Source organism: Suncus etruscus, chromosome 13 (assembly GCF_024139225.1).
Source record: "Suncus etruscus isolate mSunEtr1 chromosome 13, mSunEtr1.pri.cur, whole genome shotgun sequence".
NCBI classification, from domain to species: Eukaryota; Metazoa; Chordata; class Mammalia; order Eulipotyphla; family Soricidae; genus Suncus; species Suncus etruscus.
Window position 1 is genome coordinate 19,525,749 of NC_064860.1, and position 11,402 is coordinate 19,537,150.

General features: G+C 36.0%; 1 non-coding gene across 1 annotated transcript; it reads right to left on the minus strand.

The window, feature by feature from the left end:
• Nucleotides 1-11,091: 11,091 nt before the first annotated feature.
• Nucleotides 11,092-11,195, minus strand: LOC126026799 (U6 spliceosomal RNA). The gene has a single exon (XR_007502018.1). It is a non-coding gene; the product is annotated as a U6 spliceosomal RNA (small nuclear RNA).
• Nucleotides 11,196-11,402: the final 207 nt, after the last annotated feature.

The window sequence follows — 11,402 nt, forward strand, 5'->3', positions numbered from 1 at the left end:
CCTGCCCAACTGTTAACATCAGTATTCTTACTGGCTAACTCTCTCATTAGGATTTCATGGCTTAGTATAAAATTCCTGTTGTATCCAAGGTTATGAAAGTACAGTTTTAAGGACTCTTCATTATGGTAAAGTTCAGGGAACTTTGTTTGGCAATCATTTTAAAACATTATCAAAGTGCTTCATAAATCTAGTAGTATATTCATTTATGATTAATATTTCTTTTTTATATTTGGTTTTTTGGGCCACACCCATTTGATGCTCAGGGGTTACCCCTGGCTAAGCACTCAGAAATTGCCCCTGGCTTGGGGGGACCATATGGGACGCTGGGGGATCAAACTGCAGTCTTTCCTTGACTAGTGCTTGCAAGGCAGACACCTTACCTCTACCGCCACCTCGCCGGCCCCTATGATTAATATTTTTAAAAGTCAATCTCTCAGTATGTGCTTGTTTTAATATATCAGAGAAAAAGACAAGAAAATCTGTGTTTTGTATTAATAAAAAGCCCTTTTATTAAAAAATTCTTTCTGAATGTAGTAAAGGAGGAAGGTTGACATTCCATGATTGTTCACAAATCTTTAGCTTTTGGTATTGATGTGAATATCATTAAACTTCTTGCATATAAAAGCCTGCAAACACAAATTTATTCTGCCCATTGAATCTTTGGTTAACATATAAGGAGTAAAAATCGCAAATTTAAAATCTGTATCTTTTTTAAAAAAACTTCTGCATCTTAGTGCTAAGATACTAAACATTCAAATAAAATTATAATAAAATGACCATCTAGCACTGTCTTTGACTTCTTTAAACTTGAATTTGCCGGGGCCAGAGAGATAGCATGGAGATAATGCATATGCCTTGCTTTCAGAGGATGGTGGTTCGAATCCTGGCATCCCATATGGTCCCCTGAGCCTGCCAAGAGCTATTTCTGTGCAGAGAGCCAGGATTATCCCCTGAGCGCTGCCTGGTGTGACCCAAAAACAAAAACAAAATAAAAACCCAACTTGAATTTGCCATGATAGAATCCATATTCCAAGAACAGAATATGGTAATAGTTGAGTAATAATTGCGTAATAATAATATTGATAATAATAATCAAGTAATCCTTGATTGTAATTAATTAAATGGCTGTATTTCAGTCCAAAGATTTTTTCCATAGCATTATGAACTGACAATCATGCCATGAAATTGCAGTCTAGTCCTGATAATTATCCTCCTCATTATTTTATATGTATCATGATAAATATATCATTTCTTTTTACTTTTAATGGTATGCACTATAACAGGAAGAGGAGAAGAGGCATGTTTGTCTTACAGCATTATAGTTAAATGCAGTGACAAAGGAAAGAGCATGACATTAGTGATGCACAGGCATCAATGCTCTAATAGACATAGATTATATAATCATGTTTTACAAATGGTACACACACACACAGCTGAACGAAAATGTGTTCTTTGTTTCACAGTTGTACCTGCTGACAATTATCATTAAGAACAAACATTTAAGGGTTGACAAGATTGTGCTTTGTCTCAGCTGTATCAATTTCCAAATAGTTGAGGTTGAGAGTCTGCCAAATGTAATTAATTTATTATTATTTGAAAACAGACATAGCTATTTTAGAATCCTGGGAATCCTGTTTTTTGTCCAACTTCTTATTGTATTAGTCTCATTAGATTTCCTAGTCTCCCAAGATGATTTACGTTATGACATACATTTCTTTTTATAATAGCAGTTATGTTTTCAGAATGAAATTTGTGCTGCACTTTCTTACTTTTAAAAGTAAAGGGTAAGCATTGAATAATTATTTAGCCATAACCAGAGTGATTGGGTCTATTCGTGTTTTGAGCTCAGGAGTGACCCCTGGTGAAACTATGGGGCTTTATGCAGTGTCAAGAATAAAAATGCTTTGCCTAGGCAAGGCATTTACTTCACTTCCTTATTAACTGGCCCAGCATTTAAAAAAAAAATTACTAAACTTTGTCTACGTGAGTTAGAATTTAAAATCTAAACATGAGTCAGAATTTCCTACTTTCATTTTGGGAATCATAGAATAACATGAGTCAAAGCTTTCATTAGACTTGAATATAACTTGAATTCAATTTTATAATTCAGGGGCAGACTGGACTAAATGCAAGTGTTCTGATTTAACTTTCTTCCTAAGAACAAACTATCACTCACTATTATATTTGTGTTTGGTATTTTTCTAGAATCCATAGACACATGGGTGAAAAAAATTAATGTTCTTCTAGATATGACTTTTGATTGTAAAGGATCATAGTTCAAAAGAGCAGTTGGTATTTTTCTCAAGCAAGAATTTGAACATCTGGGAAGAGAAAAGCAGATATTGTATTATCTCTTCTTTTGCCAAGTCTGTGAACATTTGGGAGCAAAACTTCTTTTCCATCTAACTTTGCTAAATGATTACAGGGCAGAAACTGCTCTGAAAGAGATAAAAAGAGATAGATAATGTGAAAGATTAATGGCAATAACCTCTTCTGAGAAAACATCAATCTATCATTAGAGAAAACAGCCCCAAATATAGGGGTATTTGGGTCTATAGGATGCCCCTAGGTATCCTTTATCCTGAGGCGTTCTACCTGGAGAATTTTCCCACTGGGCCAGTAGAGACACAAACTAGCAGGTATACACAGTTGAAAAATTGGGAGGTAGGCACTTTTACCCATCCTGTGAGACTTCTTCTGGAATTGTGAATAGAATACATCAAGGAATAAAATAGAATGACATGTACTTAGGTACTGATGTTGAATCAAAAAGACAAAAATAGGTTTAAGTGACACAACTTTATAAAAATTTAAACAGGAAGGATTCAATTATTACCAATAGGTAAGGAACATCCCCATTTACTAATACTGACAGTTAAGATCATTACATAAGTGTCATTACATTGGAGAAAAAGCAGTGAAATCCACACAGGTGGAGTTTTGCTAAATGTGAAGCAAAGATTGCATGTTTTTTGTTCAACACAAGATCAAAAGAAGCCATTGTTTGCCAGGAAATGGTATGTAACAAAATTGAAGTAGGCTATCAACAAAGAAAAAAAATGGAATATTTATTAAAAAATTTATATTCTTAAATAACATATCTTATTTATATTTTTATATATTTTATTATATATTTATTTAATATATTTAAATATATAATATGTATTTTATATTAAAATATATATTTATTTAAATTTTATTTGGGTGGGGCGAAGTTTGGCATGGAGCAGTAAGGAATCTTATAGTGGTTCCATACCCCGGCATCCCACATGGTCCCCCAAGCCAGGAGCGATATCTGATAGCCAGGAGTAACCCTGAACATCACCGGGTGTGGCCCCCACCCCCCCAAAAAAAAAAACATTATGGGAAACAGAAATAGTTTTAGAAAGGTATGTTACTTTCTTAATCAAAATATGCTTCTAGGTGTAAAAAAAAAAAGAAGAGATGAAAGGGGATTTTAAAATAGCCAAATGATTTGAAAAGACTGCTGACTGCTGTAACAGAAAGAATTAAAGATGACTAATGTTATATTATCCCCATATGAGATCTGTATTTTAGGCAGCAGAAAGCAGAACTGACACTTCATAGGAAAAAAAAACTGATATCAAAAGAAACTTAAAAAACATTTTTTTTCAGACCCCAAAGGAATAAGGACAACAGATAAAAGCCAGAAAAGAACACAATCAACTTTCAAGCTATAAGGATATGGAGTTTCTAATTAATAAATAATTTTATGACCATAATAGAACAAAAATACATGATAAATTAAAGCAGTCCTTCATGATTTAAGCAAGTTCCCAACCAGCCTGGATATCTGGATAAACAGTCTTGTTTCTCAACAGAAATCACTGAGTGCCTGTTGTTCCTATTGGCTGGATTTTCCCACACCCTCCTTCCACATTGTTTCCTATCATTTTAGAACTTCCTTCCAACATTTTTCTTTGTGCAGTGCCTTTGTCCCAATTTGTTTAGCTAGGCACAATCCCCTATTAAAATCTTTGAGCTGGGATTTTGTCTTGCACATAGCCAACCCAGGTTTGATCTCCAGCATACAATATGATACCCTGAAGAACACCACAACTAATTTCTGAGTGCAGAGACAAGGGAATCTCTTGATGTGGCCCCAAACCACCACCACCACCACCACCACCACCACCACCAACAACAACAACAACAACAACAACAACAACAAAAACCATGAATTTTTGCACATGAATGAACATTATAACATAAATAATGTAGCATAAAGCGTTTGGATTGCATAAAATACATAAAATGAGAGTAAAATGAAGCAATGAGGGAGACCTTTAAAAAAATGATAAAGAGGGACCGGAGCGATAATGCAAGTAGGGAGTTTGCCTTGAACCAATTTTTATCTGACCTAGTTTTTGTATTGCTTTGAAAATAGAGATGAAATGTTATCAACGTCTATGAAAAGAACATTGTTTTTCTTCTTTAGATTAACTATCCCTAAATTCTTTAAATAAGCCCTATTGGTTATGTTGTACATATAAAATATTATTCAGGGGCCAGAGCGGTGGTGCAGTGGTTGGGCATTTGCCTTTCAAGCGGCTGACCTAGGACGGAGAGAGATGAAGAGTGAGAACAAGCCAGCCAGAGAGGAGACAAAGGTATGTGGTACTGTTCATGCAAAGGCTTAGGACCACTAAAGGATTTGGTGACTGAGTTGCGGGAGGGAAGTCAAAGTGACTGGGCTGCTGTGAATGAGGAAGAACATTGTCACATGATGATCAGAGAGCTAGATTATGTGGGCCTTGCATAAATAAATCAAGGGACTAAAATGAGAGCTCTTTGGTAGGCTCTGGAAAGAGAAGACATGCTCCAAAGACAGACACTGAGGGATCCAGATTTGAAAGTGAAAAGTGAGAAGAAATAAGCAAAGAAAATTGATAAAGAAATCTTGAAAGATATCCAATATTTTATTGAAACAAATAGCCACAAAGGAGATGTTTCAGAGAGGGAGTATATGCTAAAGACCACTAAAAATAAAACAGATGAAATAGAAATCAACTTACTGACCATGACCACATAATACAAATACAGAGCACAATTTCCATGATTCAAATGCTATTATAATGTTAAGCATGCTGGATTTCATTCATTTAGACCAAATGCAAACCCAAGAATTAAATATATTTGTATTATCCCCACTGAAAATGCAAAAACAAAGTACAGGACAGAAGCTTATTGAAGTAAACCAGTGAATAATGGGTCCAGGTTTCAGAACAAAGCAGTCTGGCTTTAGAGTCTATGTTTTCAATCTCTTATTATGGATATACCTGAATGGTCTTTTAAAACCTAATTAAGGGGCTGGCGAGGTGGCGCTAGAAGTAAGGTATCTGCCTTGCAAGCGCTAGCCAAGGAAGGACCGCGGTTTGATCCCCCGGCATCCAATATGGTCCCCCCAAGCCAGGGGCAATTTCTGAGCACTTAGCCAGGAGTAACCCCTAAACATCAAACGGGTGTGGCCCAAAAAAAAAAAAAAACAAAAACCTAATTAAATACTAGTAGAATTCCTCAAAGATCTACACTATATACGGGATCATTGTTCTCTGAAATACTATACCCATTAGTGCCTCTGCTCATCTTTACTTAATGGAATAATCTAGATTATAGATATATGGTACTTATATAATAATATTTTTTTTTTTTTTGTTTTTTTTTTTGGTTTTTGGTTTTTGGGCCACACCCGGTAACGCTCAGGGGTTACTCCTGGCTATACGCTCAGAAGTTGCTCCTGGCTTGGGGGACCATATGGGACGCCGGGGGATCGAACCGCGGTCCGTCCAAGTTTAGCGCAGGCAAGGCAAGCGCACCTTACCTTTAGCGCCACCGCCCGGCCCCTATATAATAATATTTTTAAAGAAAGCATCGTGGTATATTTTAGATAGCCTAAAATTAAATATGAACAAGTTAGTATGCATAAATTAGTTAACTCAAAACATAACTAGTTAACTCTGAATCCATGTTTCTATAGATCAGGATATCAGGAGATGCTTCCTTGAGTATTTCCGGCTCAGAATTTCTCTGAAGTTGTAGTTAAATTATCAATAGGTTTACCATAGCAAGACTCTGGAAACAACCAAGATGCCCTTCAACAGACGAATGGCTAAAGAAACTATGGTACATATACACAATGGAATATTATGCAGCTGTCAGGAGGGATGAAGTCATGAAATTTTCCTATACATGGATGTACACAGAATCTATTATGCTGAGTGAAATAAGTCAGAGAGAGAGAGAAAAAATGCAGAATGGTCTCACTCATCTATGGGTTTTAAGAAAAATGAAAGACATTCTTGCAATAATAAATTTCAGACACAAAAGAGAAAAGAGCTGGAAGTTCCAGCTCACCTCAGGAAGCTCACCACAAAGAGTGATGAGTTTAGTTAGAGAAATAACTACATTTTGAACTGTCCTAATATTGAGAATGTATGAGGGAAATGTAGAGCCTGTTTAGAGTACAGGCGGGGGCTGGGTGGGGAGGAGGGAGATTTGGGACTTGGGTGATGGGAATGTTGCACTGGTGATGGGTGGTGTTCCTTTTATGACTGAAACCCAAACACAATCATGTATGTAATCAAGGTGTTTAAATAAAAAAAAAAAAGAAAGAAAAATTATCAATAGGGGGTTCAGGCATCTGATAGGTGATCAAGGGCCATAAGTATTTCCAAGATGGCCCAGTCAAAGGGTGTTGGAGGAGATTCATCACCTCACTATTTAGGCCCTGCTGGAGTACTAGTTAATCATTGTCCACCGTGTGATAGGTCTCTTCCAAAGCAAGTGATCCAAGAAGTAGTACAAAAAGGAAATTTCAGTGATTTTATGATACGTGTCAAAAGTTATATATGATTATTATGAGTAATTCAAGTACAGAGGTCAAATTTTAAAAATACACAACTGACTCAAGAAACTACAAGTATTTTTGGAAAGCCAGAAATTACTTTCATAGACTTTTGCATAAAAGCTATTATAGAAAGTCACTCACTGTAGGAGAGTAATGAATGTTTGTAACATGCTATTTTGTTTCCAGTTTAACATTCTGTTTTGTTTTTAGTTTAAGTCTTGAGTTGAAACAATTTTCTTTGCTCTATGTCTTTGGTTGTGGAAATTAACATAAGTTAATTTGATTTCTTTGATTAATTTGATTTGCTACTGGTTTTCTTGATCTAGCCAAGTGCTTCCACCCTTATAATTTGTCATCTATGTACAGAAACTGTTTAAGGCATCAGGGTCTGCCATTGAATACTATGTGCTTGTCTTACTGGAATAACCTCTTTCCATTCTCTTTAAGATAGTCAGTGCTGAGAAGCCATTTAAATCTGTTCAATTTTGGAATTAAGTCTCAAAGATTCGAGTGGAGATTTTTGCATGCCTTACATGAGTGATAACAATTTCTCCATACATTTTATTTTCCACATTATTTCGAAATATGGGGAAGGGAGGGAGAAGGCAAGACATGGGAGCAGGAAATATCTTCTCTTAAGCAATGTCATTCTGAAAGTTTATTAATGTACTCGGTAGCAAGCTTTTTAATTAAGCTACCAATAATATTACTAATAATCTCTGTATTTCAAAATGATAATACCTCCCTATACTCCACCCTATTACTTCTTTCTCTGTCTGCTTCAAAGATTTGAATTCTTACCAAAAAAGTTAAAAGTCAGTCATTCACCAGGTTGATTTCAGTTTTCAGAGTTTATGAACCAGAAGCAACTATTAGTAACTATTTTATAGTTAATGTCATCCTTGCAGTGACCCCATTTTTCTTACATTTAAATTAAGTATAATTTGATGTACCTCACATTTGTAATCACTATTCTTTTCCTACTGCTTATTTGGAGGGACATATCAGCTTAAATTCTTGTCTTTTTTTTTTTTTTTGGTTTTGGGGCCATAACTGGTGACACTCAGAAATCACTCCATGCTTGGGGGACCACAGGGGATGCTGGGGAGTCAAACTGCAATCCGTCCTAGATCAGTTGTGTGCTAGGCAAACGCCCTACCACTACATCACCGCTCCAGCTTCATCTTGTTTTTAGTTGAATCAAAATTCCCACCCTCTCCATCCTTTAAAACCCTGTTAGAGTTTGAAGATATTGGTGTGTAGGAACTTGGAAGCATAAAAGTCATTTTATTTGGGAATGAACCTTTGTCTTTTCAAATATAACTTAACATCTTTCTATGCTTTTCCCGAGAGAAGTCATGATAAGACAGAAGTAAAAAAGAAATCTATACTTTATAGATTAGAATACCAGAATTCTGCAGCTCTATCTTTGATGCCAACTTTGATGAAATATGCATATCACAGATCTAACCTTGCCATTCCCTTGCATCCCTCTCATCTCATACCATAAATCTTTTTACTAGATATTTAGAACAAAATACAAAATATGTCTTTTCCCACTAACTCCCTAGATTCAGAAGAGGGCTTCTCTTTAAATGTTATTAACCTTGAGTCTGGGCATTTTGCCTGTTTTGAAACTATTATTAAAGTTTTATTTAAAATGAAGAATTCAGCCAGGGTGATAGTATAGGGGTTCAGCCTTGCACATGGTCAACCCCAGTTAGGTTCCTGTCACTGTATATGGTTTCCTGCGCCCTTCTAGAAGTGATATCTCAGCATAAAACCAGATGTAACACCTGAGTACAGTAGGTTACACACATATACACAAAATTTTGACCTGGAAATATATCTCAGTGGTTCATACTTATTATTTGCATTCTAGGATACAGGATTCATTTTCCAGTACCACATATTATTTTTAGAAAACCAGGTACATCCACAAACAACAAAAATGTGTATGGTATTTAATCACAGTTTTAATGTAGAATATTTTTTGAATGAAGAAATACACAAACTCTAACTCAATCTGAAGAAGCAAAAAATCTGAGATATCCATTCTTAGATTTTGAGAGAGAACAGAAGGGTTGGAGCAAACAGATATGCCAGAATATATCTGGCTTCTCTAGAAATATTGATGCATATTGGCCAAGAGAGGATCAAGGGATTATGCCAACAAAAATCTCTCTATATTTTCTGGTTTTCCAGAAGGAAAATTATTTTCACATATAGGACAGTAATGCTGATTATTGGCCAACAGTATTAACAATGGGTAATTTCTTTATTCAGCTTCTTATTGTTCTCGTGAAATGACACCACTCAGTATCTGGATCCATAATGACCAGGATATTGATAATGTTTCCTAGGGGAATTTTGCTGGTGCCCAAGCTAAAGAGCTATTTTAAGAGAAGGTCCAATTGAAAAGAAGTCCTTCCTATTAAAAGAGTTTATAATCTCCATCACCTTGTCAAAGTGCACTCATATTCACAGACTATGTTTTGTATGTATCATACAGCAATGCACATGCAAATATAGACTATAAGAAGAGCATGGTAACATTCATTATCACATTGGAGTTAACTATTGGCTCCTAAAATACTTTGTACAAAAATTTTATTATAGGTGAGATAATATGGTTTTAATAGTATAAATATTTGAGATATTGATGTACAATATCAGTGCCCCATATATTCACCCCATCACCTCCAAAGTGTACAATACCCACTACCTCTACAACCCTATGTATCCACAAGTTTTTATAGCATCATAAAGTTTGACTAATGCCAGCTGCTTGTAGGCATTAAATATGCACCTTTAGACTTGGCGAGTCACCAAATATTATCATTTTTCACAAGTTCTTATCATTTCTTTACAGACCTTCGATACTGTCCACCTTACAATAAAAATGTCTTATTTGCTTGAGGAAAAAAAAGAAGCAATGGAAGCTAAATTCTTGTTTATCCGACAGATAGGAATGTCTTGTTTATTGTGACAGATAGAAATTCAGACTAGAATATTAAATTCTGCAACTTGGCCCTCCCACCTTTGACTCTGGATGAGTTTTCCAATCAAGGTTAATGTGATCCACATGGGTTCCTTGCTTTTCTGCTCAAGAACTTTATTCAGGGTCCCGGAGAGATAGCACAGCGGTGTTTGCCTTGCAAGCAGCCAATCCAGGACCAAAGGTGGTTGGTTCGAATCCCAGTGTCCCATATGGTCCCCCGTGCCTGCCAGGAGCTACTTCTGAGCAGACAGCCAGGAGTAACCCCTGAGCAACGCCGGGTGTGGCCCAAAGACCAAAAAAAAAAAAAAAAAAAAAAAAGAACTTTATTCAGTCTAGCCTAATTCTTCTCTTCATGGCTGTTTCTCCTGTCTGCAGCTCATTTCATTAATGTATACAATGCTCTATAATTTATTTTTAAATAACTTTTTCAACCTCACACAATCTTCAGTTATTACTTGTCAATATTATAGTAAAATTGATTTTTAAAATTACCAATAGTAAGTTGATATTTTCACCTCTTCACCTTCAATTATCATTTCTAAATAGATCTAATGGCCTTAATGTTTTGAGATCCAGTGGTTCTTACTTTCCTGAAATCTCAGGAGTATTCAACACAATTGATAATACTCTGTTCTTATTAATTCCTTTGGGAATTCTGGCTAAAGACTGTTTCCTTGTGCTTCATGACTGTACATGGTTTTCTCATTCTTGGCTCTGTCTTGCTATTTGAATCCCAGCTTATCAGTCACTTTGTCAGAGGATTTTCCTAAGTACCTTTCTACATTATAGCTGCAACATCTTTTTTGTTTTGTTTTGTTGTTTTTTTTGGGCCACACCTGTTTGACGCTCAGGGGTTACTCCTGGCTATGTGCTCAGAAATCGCCCCTGGCTTGGGGGAACCATATGGGACGCCGGGGGATCGAACCGCGGTCCTTCCTTGGCTAGCGCTTGCAAGGCAGACACCTTACCTCCAGCGCCACCTACCCGGCCCCTGCAACATCTTTTTTAACACTTTCTATCATCCAATAATTTTCCTGTTTCTCAGTAGTTGTTAATGATGTCACTTTCCTTATTTGAATGCTGTTCCATGAAACTGGGACTAGATAGATGATAGATAGATAGATAGATAGATAGATAGATAGATAGATAGATAGATAGATAGATAGATAGATAGATAGATAGATAGATAGATAGATAGATAGATAGATAGATAGATAGATATTAAAATATGGAACGCTTCACGAATTTTCATGTCATCCTTGCACAGGGGCCATGATAATCTCTGTATCATTCCAATTTTAGTATATGTGCTGCTGAAGCAAGCACCAGAGAGATATATTACAGCTGGTAGAGTGCTTGCCTTGCACACAACCAACCCAGCTTTGATCCCACCACTTTATATGTTCCTCCAGTCAACCAGAAGTGATCCCTGAGCAGAATTGGATGTGGCCCTAAAACAAAATAAACAAAATATAGCAGTTTTTTTTCTTAAAATATATCAGTTTTAGGGAATTAAGAAGCTTAGTCAACACT